Here is a 13,977-nt window from a genome sequence, read left to right as displayed (position 1 = left end):
AAATCCCATTTTATGTCCGTTATTTTAAGTCCATGTTTGTTTCCGGTAATTAATCCCTAAACAGACGATGGGATTAGAGGAAATTGAAATCCGCAAAATTTTTTTTAAAAACTCCGGATTTCGCAACTCTAAAACACCTAATTTTCAATTATATTGTGATACCAATTTTCTCCAAGCCGTTCACAGTCAGAATTGTTAACTATCCCGAGGATGAAGAGGTGTTTCGAAAAAAATGGAGCGGCCAAAGACTTTGACTTTAAGCAAAAAAAATCAATTTGAAAAAAAATAGGGGATTATCTCGAGTTGAGGGCTCTGGCCTTCAACTCGGGATGAGCCCCTATTTTTTTGACCCAACGATAAATCGCAAATTATGTCCGTTTTTTTAAGCCCATGTTTGTTTCCGGTAATTACTCCCTAAACAGGCGATGGACTTAGAGAAAGTTGAAATCCGCAAAAAATTATTTAAAAACTCCGGATTTCGCAACTCTAAAACACTTAATTTTTATTATATTGTGATACCAATCTTCTCCAAGCCGTTCACAGGCATATTTGTTAACTATCGCAAGGATGAAGAGGTGTTTTGAAAAAAATGGAGCGGCCAAAGACTTTGACTTTAAGCAAAAAAAATCAATTTGAAAAAAAAAATAGGGGATCATCTCGAGTTGAGGGCTCTGGCCTTCAACTAGGGATGATCCCCTATTTTTAGTGGCACTCCGAAAAATCCCATTTTTTGTCCGTTATTTTAGGCCTATGTTTGTTTCCGGTAATTGACCCCTAAACAGGAGGTGGACTTAGAGAAAATTTAAAATCGCAAAAAAAAAAAATTTGAAAGCTCCGGATTTCGCAACTCTAAATCACTTAATTCTTATTATATTGTGATACCAATCTTCTCCAAGCCGTTCACAGTCAGAATTGTTAACTATTCCGAGGATGAAGAGGTGTTTCGAAAAAAATGGAGCGGCCAAAGACTTTGACTTTAAGCAAAAAAAATCAATTTGAAAAAAAATAGGGGATTATCTCGAGTTGAGGGCTCTGGCCTTCAACTCGGGATGAGCCCCTATTTTTTTGACCCAACGATAAATCGCAAATTATGTCCGTTTTTAAGCCCATGTTTGTTTCCGGTAATTACTCCCTAAACAGGCGATGGACTTAGAGAAAGTTGAAATCCGCAAAAAATTATTTAAAAACTCCGGATTTCGCAACTCTAAAACACTTAATTTTTATTATATTGTGATACCAATCTTCTCCAAGCCGTTCACAGGCATATTTGTTAACTATCGCAAGGATGAAGAGGTGTTTTGAAAAAAATGGAGCGGCCAAAGACTTTGACTTTAAGCAAAAAAAATCAATTTGAAAAAAAAATAGGGGATCATCTCGAGTTGAGGGCTCTGGCCTTCAACTCGGGATGATCCCCTATTTTTAGTGGCACTCCGAAAAATCCCATTTTTTGTCCGTTATTTTAGGCCTATGTTTGTTTCCGGTAATTGACCCCTAAACAGGAGGTGGACTTAGAGAAAATTTAAAATCGCAAAAAAAAAAATTTGAAAGCTCCGGATTTCGCAACTCTAAATCACTTAATTCTTATTATATTGTGATACCAATCTTCTCCAAGCCGTTCACAGTCAGAATTGTTAACTATCCCGAGGATGAAGAGGTGTTTCGAAAAAAATGGAGCGGCCAAAGACTTTGACTTTAAGCAAAAAAAATCAATTTGAAAAAAAATAGGGGATTATCTCGAGTTGAGGGCTCTGGCCTTCAACTCGGGATGAGCCCCTATTTTTTTGACCCAACGATAAATCGCAAATTATGTCCGTTTTTTTAAGCCTATGTTTGTTTCCGGTAATTACTCCCTAAACAGGCGATGGACTTAGAGAAAGTTGAAATCCGCAAAAAATTATTTAAAAACTCCGGATTTCGCAACTCTAAAACACTTAATTTTTATTATATTGTGATACCAATCTTCTCCAAGCCGTTCACAGGCATATTTGTTAACTATCGCAAGGATGAAGAGGTGTTTTGAAAAAAATGGAGCGGCCAAAGACTTTGACTTTAAGCAAAAAAAATCAATTTGAAAAAAAAATAGGGGATCATCTCGAGTTGAGGGCTCTGGCCTTCAACTAGGGATGATCCCCTATTTTTAGTGGCACTCCGAAAAATCCCATTTTTTGTCCGTTATTTTAGGCCTATGTTTGTTTCCGGTAATTGACCCCTAAACAGGAGGTGGACTTAGAGAAAATTTAAAATCGCAAAAAAAAAAAATTTGAAAGCTCCGGATTTCGCAACTCTAAATCACTTAATTCTTATTATATTGTGATACCAATCTTCTCCAAGCCGTTCACAGTCAGAATTGTTAACTATTCCGAGGATGAAGAGGTGTTTCGAAAAAAATGGAGCGGCCAAAGACTTTGACTTTAAGCAAAAAAAATCAATTTGAAAAAAAATAGGGGATTATCTCGAGTTGAGGGCTCTGGCCTTCAACTCGGGATGAGCCCCTATTTTTTTGACCCAACGATAAATCGCAAATTATGTCCGTTTTTAAGCCCATGTTTGTTTCCGGTAATTACTCCCTAAACAGGCGATGGACTTAGAGAAAGTTGAAATCCGCAAAAAATTATTTAAAAACTCCGGATTTCGCAACTCTAAAACACTTAATTTTTATTATATTGTGATACCAATCTTCTCCAAGCCGTTCACAGGCATATTTGTTAACTATCGCAAGGATGAAGAGGTGTTTTGAAAAAAATGGAGCGGCCAAAGACTTTGACTTTAAGCAAAAAAAATCAATTTGAAAAAAAAATAGGGGATCATCTCGAGTTGAGGGCTCTGGCCTTCAACTCGGGATGATCCCCTATTTTTAGTGGCACTCCGAAAAATCCCATTTTTTGTCCGTTATTTTAGGCCTATGTTTGTTTCCGGTAATTGACCCCTAAACAGGAGGTGGACTTAGAGAAAATTTAAAATCGCAAAAAAAAAATTTGAAAGCTCCGGATTTCGCAACTCTAAATCACTTAATTCTTATTATATTGTGATACCAATCTTCTCCAAGCCGTTCACAGTCAGAATTGTTAACTATCCCGAGGATGAAGAGGTGTTTCGAAAAAAATGGAGCGGCCAAAGACTTTGACTTTAAGCAAAAAAAATCAATTTGAAAAAAAATAGGGGATTATCTCGAGTTGAGGGCTCTGGCCTTCAACTCGGGATGAGCCCCTATTTTTTTGACCCAACGATAAATCGCAAATTATGTCCGTTTTTTTAAGCCTATGTTTGTTTCCGGTAATTACTCCCTAAACAGGCGATGGACTTAGAGAAAGTTGAAATCCGCAAAAAATTATTTAAAAACTCCGGATTTCGCAACTCTAAAACACTTAATTTTTATTATATTGTGATACCAATCTTCTCCAAGCCGTTCACAGGCATATTTGTTAACTATCGCAAGGATGAAGAGGTGTTTTGAAAAATATGGAGCGGCCAAAGACTTTGACTTTAAGCAAAAAAAATCAATTTGAAAAAAAAATAGGGGATCATCTCGAGTTGAGGGCTCTGGCCTTCAACTCGGGATGATCCCCTATTTTTAGTGGCACTCCGAAAAATCCCATTTTTTGTCCGTTATTTTAGGCCTATGTTTGTTTCCGGTAATTGACCCCTAAACAGGAGGTGGACTTAGAGAAAATTTAAAATCGCAAAAAAAAAAATTTGAAAGCTCCGGATTTCGCAACTCTAAATCACTTAATTCTTATTATATTGTGATACCAATCTTCTCCAAGCCGTTCACACTCAGAATTGTTAACTATCCCGAGGATGAAGAGGTGTTTCGAAAAAAATGGAGCGGCCAAAGACTTTGACTTTAAGCAAAAAAAATCAATTTGAAAAAAAATAGGGGATTATCTCGAGTTGAGGGCTCTGGCCTTCAACTCGGGATGAGCCCCTATTTTTTTGACCCAACGATAAATCGCAAATTATGTCCGTTTTTTTAAGCCCATGTTTGTTTCCGGTAATTACTCCTTAAACAGGCGATGGACTTAGAGAAAGTTGAAATCCGCAAAAAATTATTTAAAAACTCCGGATTTCGCAACTCTAAAACACTTAATTTTTATTATATTGTGATACCAATCTTCTCCAAGCCGTTCACAGGCATATTTGTTAACTATCGCAAGGATGAAGAGGTGTTTTGAAAAAAATGGAGCGGCCAAAGACTTTGACTTTAAGCAAAAAAAATCAATTTGAAAAAAAAAATAGGGGATCATCTCGAGTTGAGGGCTCTGGCCTTCAACTCGGGATGATCCCCTATTTTTTTTGACCCCCAAGAAATCCCATTTTATGTCCGCTATTTTAGGCCCATGTTTGTTTCCGGCAATTAATCCCAAAACAGGCGATGGACTTAGAGAAAATTGAAATCCGCAAAAAATTTTTTGAAAACTCCGGAATTCGCAACTCTAAAACACTTAATTTTTATTATATTGTGATAAAAATCTTCTCCAAGTCATTCGCAGGCAGATTTGTTAACTATCGCAAGGATGAAGAGGTGTTTTGAAAAAAATGGAGCGGCCAAAGACTTTGACTTTAAACAAAAATATCAATTTGAAAAAAAAGAGGGGATCATCTCGAGTTGAGGGCTCTGGCCTTCAACTCGGGATGATCCCCTATTTTTTTGACCCCCCGAGAAATTCCATTTTTTGTCCGTTATTATAAGCCCATGTTTGTTTCCGGTAATTAATCATTAAACAGGCGATGGACTTAGAGAAAATTGAAATCCGCAAAAATTTTTTTGAAAACTCCGGAATTCGCAACTCTAAATCACTTAACTTTTATTATATTGTGATACAAACCTTCTCCAAGCCATTCACAGGCAGAATTATTAACTATCCCGTTGATGAAGAGTTACTTTGAAAAAATGGAGCGGCCAAAGACTTTCACTTTAGAAACAAAATCAATTTGAAAAAAAAAATAGGGGATCATCTCGAGTTGAGGGCTCTGGCCTTCAACTCGGGATGATCCCCTATTTTTTTGACCCCCCGAGAAATTCCATTTTGTGTCCGTTATTTTAAGCTCATGTTTGTTTCCGGTAATTAATCCCTAAACAGGCGATGGACTTAGAGTAAATTGAAAACCGCAAAAAATTTTTAAAAACTCCGGATTTCTCAACTCTAAAACACTTAGTTTTTATAATAATGTGATACACATCTTCTCCAAGGGATTTACAGGCAGATTTTTCAACTATCCCGTGGATGAGGAGGTGTTTTGAAAAAAATGGAGGGGCCAAAGGCTTTGACTTAAAGCAAAAAAATCAATTTGAAAAAAAAAATAGGGGATCGTATCGATTTGAAGGCTCTGGCCCCGTAGAAATCATTTTTTTAACCCCTGTAGCAAACAAAACGTATGTCCGTTATTTTAGGCCACTTTTTCCCTGTTATTGATCCCTAATCAGTCAATGGACTTCGAAAAAATTTGAAAGCACTCAAAAGCACTCTACTCATACCAAAATTTTGGGCTAATTTTTAATGTCTTTAAATTCTTTAGGCTGGATTTTTCCGTACGAACATCCATGAGGAGTTCGAGGAATTGGTATGACAATTGTTTTTATGTTTAATAGAAAAACCTGGCGACCAGACCAATAGGGCCACTTTGGCATTTTTTTTTCGAACCCAAATTCTAGTTTTTTGGTTTTTCAAAATTTTACCTTTGTATTATTAAGATATGTGTAGTTTCATCAACGTAAGTGTCTTTGTCTGCATAAAACTGATTTGTAATAATAAACAGTTTTTCAGAAATGACATCAGAAATCGTTCTCAAATTCGTTTTTCTGTACCTTGAACTCTTATTTTTTTGTTTCAGATTTCTTTGCTTCCTTTTTTTTTGAAGTTATTATTCTTTCTGCTTCAAAAAAAAGACTGGAGGAAGACAACTATGTCGCAAAGGTAGTGAAAATTTTTCTTGCATGAAAATGATCATTTTTGTTTATGTTGTTATCTTTGAATGGATCTCATCTTTTTCAGTTTGACTTCAACAAACTGCGATGTACCCAAATTCAAGTTTTTTACAAAAAATCAAAATTAACTGAAAACAACAACAAAACGGTTTTGCCAGTAAAAAGTTGTGTTTAAAAAATTATTTTTGGTAAGCTTTGTGACCCAACAAGCAAACTGAAAACATTAAAAAGAAAATAAAAAGTTGCAAAAACGACCTATCAACTTTAATAATTTTCTGCTGCTTGACAAGAGTTTGACATAAATTTTAGAACTCTATTTTTAGAATTGGGAGCCGAAAATATCGAGATCGCTGACTCTTAACATGTTCACTTCAAAACATTTTGAAGCACAATCCTCAGTAGCATAAATTTTGAATGGCCTTATTTTTGCAGAGTCTCGTCGGAAACTGCTTCTGGTGTTCGAATTAGTTTTTCATTTTTTCTTATGCTATTTGAACCAAAAAACCGGCCCTTTTAAACCCGGATAGCAATTTGAAATTGAGGTTCCATAAATACTTTGCTGATCTCATTAAAAATAACCGTCTTCCAGATATTCGCATCCGGCCCAAAATTAAAAAAAATTCGTACCCAAATTCAAGTCGAGAATTTTAAAAACCTTTTTTTCTCGGTTTTTAAAAGATGTTAGAATCCAGCAAAATGTTACCTGTCTTGTATGACTAGTTTTAGTCGACATGCAAAATTTCAGACTCCAGGACTCATTTTTGAGTTTTTGCCTCATTCCACTTTTCTTGCAGTTCAGTGGTCACTCGTTTGGGTCACTTTCATTTTATGACCTGAAAATTAGGTCGTTTCCAGGCACTAAACAAAACTGCACTACATGACCAAAAATGCCAGTACTTAGTCTTACAGCACCGAAATTGAAAGAAAAAATCAAAAATATTAATTTTTGATGAAGAAACAGAGTTTTCAATTTCCCTTACTGTTTGGCCGCGGATGTCACCCTACTCCACTCGGTCAATAAAACAACAAATAAGACAGCTAGAATGATTTAAAAGAATGTTCTGGAAAGCTCTCAAGCGTGACTATCAATCTACGATGAGAAAAAATAACTTTTATATGTAAAATTGAGAGAAAAAGGCAGTTTTTTCAAAAATTATTTAATTTTTTAAAACCTAATAAGAACCAAAGAAATGCTTTTCAAATAGGGCCATTTTCAGTTTTGGCTAGATTAACATCTTGGCTAACGAAAACAAGCTTTATCTGAGCTCTGGGAACAGAAATGAGAAATCTCCGAGCAAAACCGTAAACCGCGGATCGCTTACCCCAAATTCAAGTCGGCCGTAGTAGTAGTAGTAGTAGTAGTAGTAGTAGTAGTAGTAGTAGTAGTAGTAGTAGTAGTAGTAGTAGTAGTAGTAGTAGTAGTAGTAGTAGTAGTAGTAGTAGTAGTAGTAGTAGTAGTAGTAGTAGTAGTAGTAGTAGTAGTAGTAGTAGTAGTAGTAGTAGTAGTAGTAGTAGTAGTATTAGTAGTAGTAGTAGTAGTAGTAGTAGTAGTATGAGTAGTAGTAGTAGTAGTAGTAGTAGTAGTAGTAGTTTAGGCTTCAGTGTCGTGGCATCCCTTTATTGTTTGGCTAATTCGACCTTCTGTACTGGATTGCAGTTGTTGCATTTGCACAAAAAGATCCATGTACAAGAATTGGCTTTAGAAAAATGTCTAGAGAAATAATTCCAGTATAATTCGGTCAATCGTTTCTTGCTTGAGCTTTTAATAGCTAAATTGTTAATTTTACAGATAGTATTCAAAAGTTGACTAGAACGCCTCCAGAAATTTTCATCTCCTTTTTTCGTTCTTGTTTGATTTATGTTTATAAGCTCAAATTGTCTGGTATTTAGTTGATCATCAGAGTTTTGGTTTCTTTTGATCGCAATATTGATGTTGTAAATTCCTGAGAGAAAAGCAATTAAGAGGAGTAGATCGTGTAGTTCCATATATAAGGAGATAGGAAGTAAATTGAGCTTCCCAAGCCTCTTCTTTTACTTCAGTTCCCAGTTGTTTAGGATCCAAATGGTAGCTTTCTTTTGAACGCGCTCGATCTCTTTCGTCTCCGTTTTGTTAGTGAACCAGGCTTGAGTTGCATATGTAACAATTGGTACGGCATGTCCTGTGTACGCATTGAGTTTTGCGCTTAGTTTCGTGGACGTTGAAGTGTTTCTTTTTAAGAAGTGAACGCTTTCAGTGCCTTTGAGCACCTTTTTTTGACATTAGGTTTCCAGTTCAGCTTTGGCGCCATTGTAATGCCTAGATCGTTTTGCTCGCTCTGGTAAAGTAAGGTTTTGTTGTTTAAACTTAAATTGATTTGTCTTGACTTTTGATTGGCAAGATATAACACTTATTTTCATTTAATTTCATTTTATTGTTTAAACACCATTCTTCTATTTGTTTTATATCGTATTGCATGTTTTCACTATTTGTTGCAACGAGCTTGAAATCGTCTGCATATCCAAAGGCTTCACTTTTAGTTATTTGTAGAGGAAGATTGTTAACAAAAATGATGAATAGAAGTGGACCTATTAGTGATCCTTGTATAACACCACTTGTTACTTGCACTGTTTCAGAGTTAAAATCATTAAGCTTTACGTATGGTTTTCTGTTACTTGAGTAGCTGGCAATAATTTTCAAAAAGTTACCGCCAATGCCTAGCATTTCAATTTTCTGTAACAAGATGTCATGTGGAACTCTATCGAAGTTTTTTTTGAAGTCCAGATACAGAACCAAAAGTTCTTCTTCATTACCATCAAATTTGTTGTAAAGATGATTTAGGAACAGCAACATCTGTGTTACCACCGACCTGTTTCTTCGAAAACCATGTTGTGCATTGTGTAGTGTCGTTTTTACAATGTCATATAGTTCGTTAATATAACTTTTTCGAAAACCTTTGATGTGTTGCAGAGAAGGCTTATAGGTCTGTATTGCTTCACGTCTGCTCTGTCTTCGTCTTTAAAGACGGGAATAACTTCACTTATTTTCCAAAACGATGGAAAATAACCTTTGAACAGCGCAGCCTTAAACATTATCAGTAAGGATTTCGATAGGGCAGGCAGGTTTTTGAGCACAAGATTGCCTATGTTGTCCGGTCCACATGCTTTACTAGTTTCAAGTTCTGACAAGATTTCTAAAATTTTTGTTTCATTTACTTTCACATGGTTATAAGTCTTTTTTGCGAAGGTCCGATTTTGATCAATTTGATTACTTTTTAGGAAAACACTAGCAAAAAAGTCGCTGAAAGACTTACTTTTCTGTGCATCGTCATTTGACTTTTCATCTTCGTATTTCATTGTCTCAGGAAACCTACTACTTTTATGAATAGATGGCAAATATTTTTGAAGATCTGAAAATTTTCCGCCTCGAAGAATTTTTTCTTCAAACCCAGCTTGGTCTTCGACTAAGTTTTTTCGTAGTTGATTTTCTTTTCTCTTCAGTTTTAGAATTTTCGCCAGATTTGACTTTCTCGAAATTTTTCTCTTTAATGTAGCGATTGATTTCAATAAGTGTGATTTTTCTTTTGTTAACCAGTGCGGTTTAGTTGTCTTGCCCTGTGTTTAGTTGTTCTTGGAACGTCTTTTGCCAAAATTTTTTCCAGCCATTTGTACCATTGCTTTACAAGTGCGTCTACGTTACTGTAGCAGTAAGGGTTAAAAGGATCTTCAGCTATGATTGCGTTTAAATTGCTCCAGCCGATTTTATTGAAGGCATATTTTTGTCTTTTACATCTAAGAGTGTTTTCATGTGGTAGTTGTAGAATTATTTTAAAAACTTTATGATCTGAGCTGAATGATCTGTTAAATTCATTTACTTCTGAACGGTTAATTACGTTTATGAGATTATTAATGGGGAAAATATCTAGTTGATTTTTTTCTTTTTGTTTCAGGATTTTCTTGAAATGATGTTTAACCAGGCTCTCGAGTACTGTGTCTTCAAACTCATCGTTAGAAATCAGAGTTTGCCAGATTGTTTTGTCAAAATTAATGTCCCCTGTGATAAATACGGAGTCGCAATTTTCTTTTTTAGCATATTGATTCAATTCATTTGTTAAAGAGATCAATGATTCTGACAAACATCTTTATGGACTGTTGTTTGGAGGGTTGTATAAGCAGCAAGTCAGCATTGAGACATCTTTTGGCTTAACATTGATGACAACGTACTCATTTTCAGAATTCAAAGTAACCCTCTCATGAGGTATTTTACGTACTGCAATGAGGACTCCACCGTGTTAGTTTTGTGCGGTTCACTTTTTCTGTCTCTCCTATAAATTGTATAGTCTTCAAAGGAAAGAGCTTCGTCCGTGATATCACTAGTGGGCCAGGTTTCTGTTAAGCAAACGATGTCGAGATCGTTTTCAATTGACACACAGTTTGCAAACTTACTTCACCGTTTTAGATCATTTATGCTTTGTACATTATAGGTTAAGATCTTCAATTCTGAGTGTAATAGTCGTTCGTTTGAATTTGTGACATTTTCATTTATTTGGACATTTGTCCATTTTCTGTTGTCTTCTATCTGGAGTACGAGATTTCGAATTCTAATTTTTTTTTAAGATTTGATCCTGTTTTGATCATTTCCCTCCTTGTTTGGAGAATCACGTTTTCAATAGCTTGTTCACTTGGGATGAGTTCTTCACTTATAAGAACTGGTTTGCCGTAATCTTTCATTTTTGTACGCGAGAGTAGAATAAGCCTTTTTGCATAGTCACTGTCTATTTTAGCGACCAAGGTTCGACTTTTTCCTTCCTGATATTTACCTAATGTCTTTAGAACTGTGACATTGCAAGTGACTCTGAGAGGTTTTGCTATAGCTTTCACATCTTTTAAATCGTTTTCGTATCTGTCTCTACTATTAGTGGAGACCAGTTCAGGGATGCCTCTGAATAGGATACCGTCTTCCGTCATAGTATTCCTTTTTCAGAATTTTTATTGTGTTTGAGGAGCATCTAAAGATTTTGGTTCTGCTGGCGAGGGTTGTACATTTTTAATTTCAATAGCACTTTTAATCTCTTTAAGTTGGTTCCCAATTGATTTTGCTTCCCCTTTTTTCTACAACTTCCTGTTTTGGCTCACTTATGGTTTCGTCAGTCCTCGCGCTATCAATTACATCAAGTATCTTGTCCTTCTTATTTAGCTCTAGGCACTTTTGGCATATTAAGAGAACATTTTGCATAATACTACTGATGCCCATAATAGCGTCCTGGGACATGCCAGTACACCTTCTTGTAAGGTGCATCCATACACCACATGCTACGCAATAGAAAATGGCCGACTTTGCTTCAATATTTGTTGAGCAAGTTTTACAGCGTTTGCTAGTTAGTTTTTGATCGCCACTCATGATTTGGCTTTTTGAATTTCTGAGTTAACCTAGACAAGAGATAGTTGTGATAGAAGGATAGATCGTTTTAAAATTTCAGTGTTTCAAGACCGTGGATCCTGATGTAAGGAAGCCATGGTCAATATTTAATACTGGAATTAACCACTAGAACTATGAAAACTGTTTACGGATAGATAAAAAACCGTGGATCCTGACGAAAGGAACCTATGATTTATCTATACCCTCTGAAAAGACCACAAACACAGCCGCTTTGCCTCGTGCACTCGTAAACGTTCGGGTGTACAGTTCGTTCACCTGAGTAATTTTTTTAAATGACTTTTGTTCGAAGGTTAAGCTTATTTTGGCTGAGACCAAAATCGTTTAGGTGAACACTGTCTCGATCTGCTAAGTGTGTCCTTGAAAAAGTCCGTTCTGACAGTCCCCGATAACCTCACAAGGATTCAAGCGACCGTCTTTGCAAGCCTCTGTTTACTGCGTGGTTTCTGGTTAATTCGTTGTCCTCCAAAGTCTCTTTAAGACGTTCAAGCTCCGATTCCGGAGGGATGCGTCGTGGTATGCTGATTACAAATACTCTACTCGCAACGTCGAATAGGCTGTCTGCTACGCAGCTGAGTTCCAAGGCAACTTCTTCAATAGGGGTGGAGGAGGGAAGGTATCCGTCAAAGAGATCGTTGCCACCAATAAAAAGAACAATGGTTTTGAGTTTACCTGGCTCTGGGATAAAACTGACTACGTTCTTGATACCTGCACCTGGGAGCGATAGAATATTTACGTTGGGGAAGTCAAGGTGTTTCAGTTGTGGGTCACCAATAACTACTGTATCACTATCTGATGTGTTAGTTAAGTGGTAACGCATTTCATACGAAAACACCTGTCTCTAAAACCCTTCTACGTTTAGAAGGTCTTCCACACAGGGTTTGTCAAGCAATCAGGCACTGAAAGAGCATAGGCTGGGGGACAGTCTCCGATCTATTTAATAAGTTTATCAAAGCTAAATAACAAGGCTAAATAACGACATAGACTGTTGATTTTGCACCAATTGAATGCAATGTTCAACACAAACGCAATAATGAAAGAAATAAAATCAAATAAATATTTTAATTAAATTTTCTATCTGAATTTTTTCTCAAATCTATGTTGCAAAAGAATCTGTTTCCTGCACAAGAAGTAACTTTTGTCCACTGCTCGATCAAAAAGGCCTCAAGACCTGGTTATTTCCAAACACCATTCTTTTTTCAGCATTTATGGTTTCCTTAATTTTTTCTCAAATGTAGAACAATTAACAAATTACCACAGATCTCAAATAGTTTTCTTGTTTTTTTTCTGCGTTTCTCACTGTTACAGAAGAGCAAAAATTAATGCAAGCGTTTCAAATCAAAAATTTCACCAAATGGCTTTAAAATGGATGAAAATGAGTCTTAATTTTGCGTGGAACAAAAAAATATTTTTATTTATGAATTCTACTTATTGACCATGTCAGAAAAAAATAACTGTCTTCCTGGGATACCCTCAAATGTTCGAATGTGCTGCTTGTTATGCAAAATGATTGAAATGTAAATAAATTGATCAAAATTTACTAAATTGACCAAAAACCGAAGCCAGAAGGGGTTCGAATTGTGCAAAAAAAAACAAAATTCTTTAATTTTCTCTTTGTTCTGAAATTCTAGACACAGAGAGCTCGAACAGCAAAATTGAATTGTATTTTAAAATTACTGCAGTATTCTAGGCTCTAGCAGCCGCGTCAAAAGTATGAAATACTAATATGGGAATTAGTTGTCTAGTCTGCCTTCCCGCAAAACCACACTACGTATGATCAACCTCAGTTACACGTTTAGTACCACGGCAGCCTTTGAGACAGATAATTGAGCCGTGCGGGAGTGCGAAACTGATCTTCTACCGAATGTATTTTATTGCGACCGAGTGTGTGTTTGCTTTTCATTCAAATTTTTGTGGCTATTTGCTTTATACTGCGTGGTGGAGAAGACCCATGCGTGAAAACGCGAGTGGAGCAAAACTATTTTATTCAATTTCTAAAATTTTATGCATCGCTATTTTAGATTTTCAAATGCCTCGTGATATGTGTATGCTTCTTTGGCTCCTTCCGGGCAGGAGTTGGCCAACTGAAGCGATGGTTCAACTTCGACATCATTCATAATTCATAAACAACATTCTTCGACAACGTTCATAGACATCATTCACATATCATTCATAGTTTTTGGTGAACGTCTCTAATTTTACTGTGCCGCATGTGGGCATAACCCACTTTGCACAGTGGAGAGTTGAAGTAGTATGCATTTTTGCCCACAAGTGCAGTCCATATGTATTTTTGTTTCAAGGTTCTACGAAATACACAAACTGTCAAAGAATTCCCATTTTCAGCTGAAAACTAAGTGTTGATCTTTCTATATTGCGAGAGGTGTCACTAGAGTAAGGACAGCGCGGGGCAACTTCGATGGCTTCCGAGACGTGAACATTAGTATATCTCATCTCCAGTGACACCGATCTACAAAGAAAACGACAAAGCAGACATCACACAATACCGACCAATAAGTCTACTGAAGAACGTCTCAAAAGTCTTCGAGAAAATCATCTTTGAACGGCTTTACCCACCGATAGAAAGAACTCTCTGTGACTCCGAACAATGTTTCAGAAAGAAACGATCAGCAGTCCTTCA

The 13,977-nt window shown here is 36.3% G+C and overlaps 2 protein-coding genes across 3 annotated transcripts in view; one reads left to right on the top strand and one right to left on the bottom strand.

The window, feature by feature from the left end:
- The window catches only part of LOC142337601 (cilia- and flagella-associated protein 298-A-like), a 364,848-nt gene extending 352,558 nt beyond the window's left edge, over positions 1-12,290 (bottom strand). Inside the window, exon 1 of one of the 2 annotated variants that reach the window (XM_075386946.1) lies at positions 12,275-12,290. The gene's annotated coding sequence lies outside the window, so the exon portion shown is untranslated. The remainder of the gene's footprint in view (positions 1-12,274) is intronic. The other variant, XM_075386947.1, reaches the window with a different exon arrangement.
- LOC142337603 (uncharacterized) overlaps positions 1-13,977 on the top strand; it is a 115,833-nt gene that overhangs the window by 68,199 nt on the left and 33,657 nt on the right. The window lies entirely within an intron of this gene.

This window comes from Convolutriloba macropyga, chromosome 4 (genome assembly GCF_964194025.1).
Source record: "Convolutriloba macropyga chromosome 4, txConMacr16.3, whole genome shotgun sequence".
NCBI classification, from domain to species: domain Eukaryota; kingdom Metazoa; phylum Xenacoelomorpha; order Acoela; family Convolutidae; genus Convolutriloba; species Convolutriloba macropyga.
The sequence above is the reverse complement of the archived record's forward strand: the minus strand, read 5'-3'. Positions and strand labels throughout refer to the sequence as shown.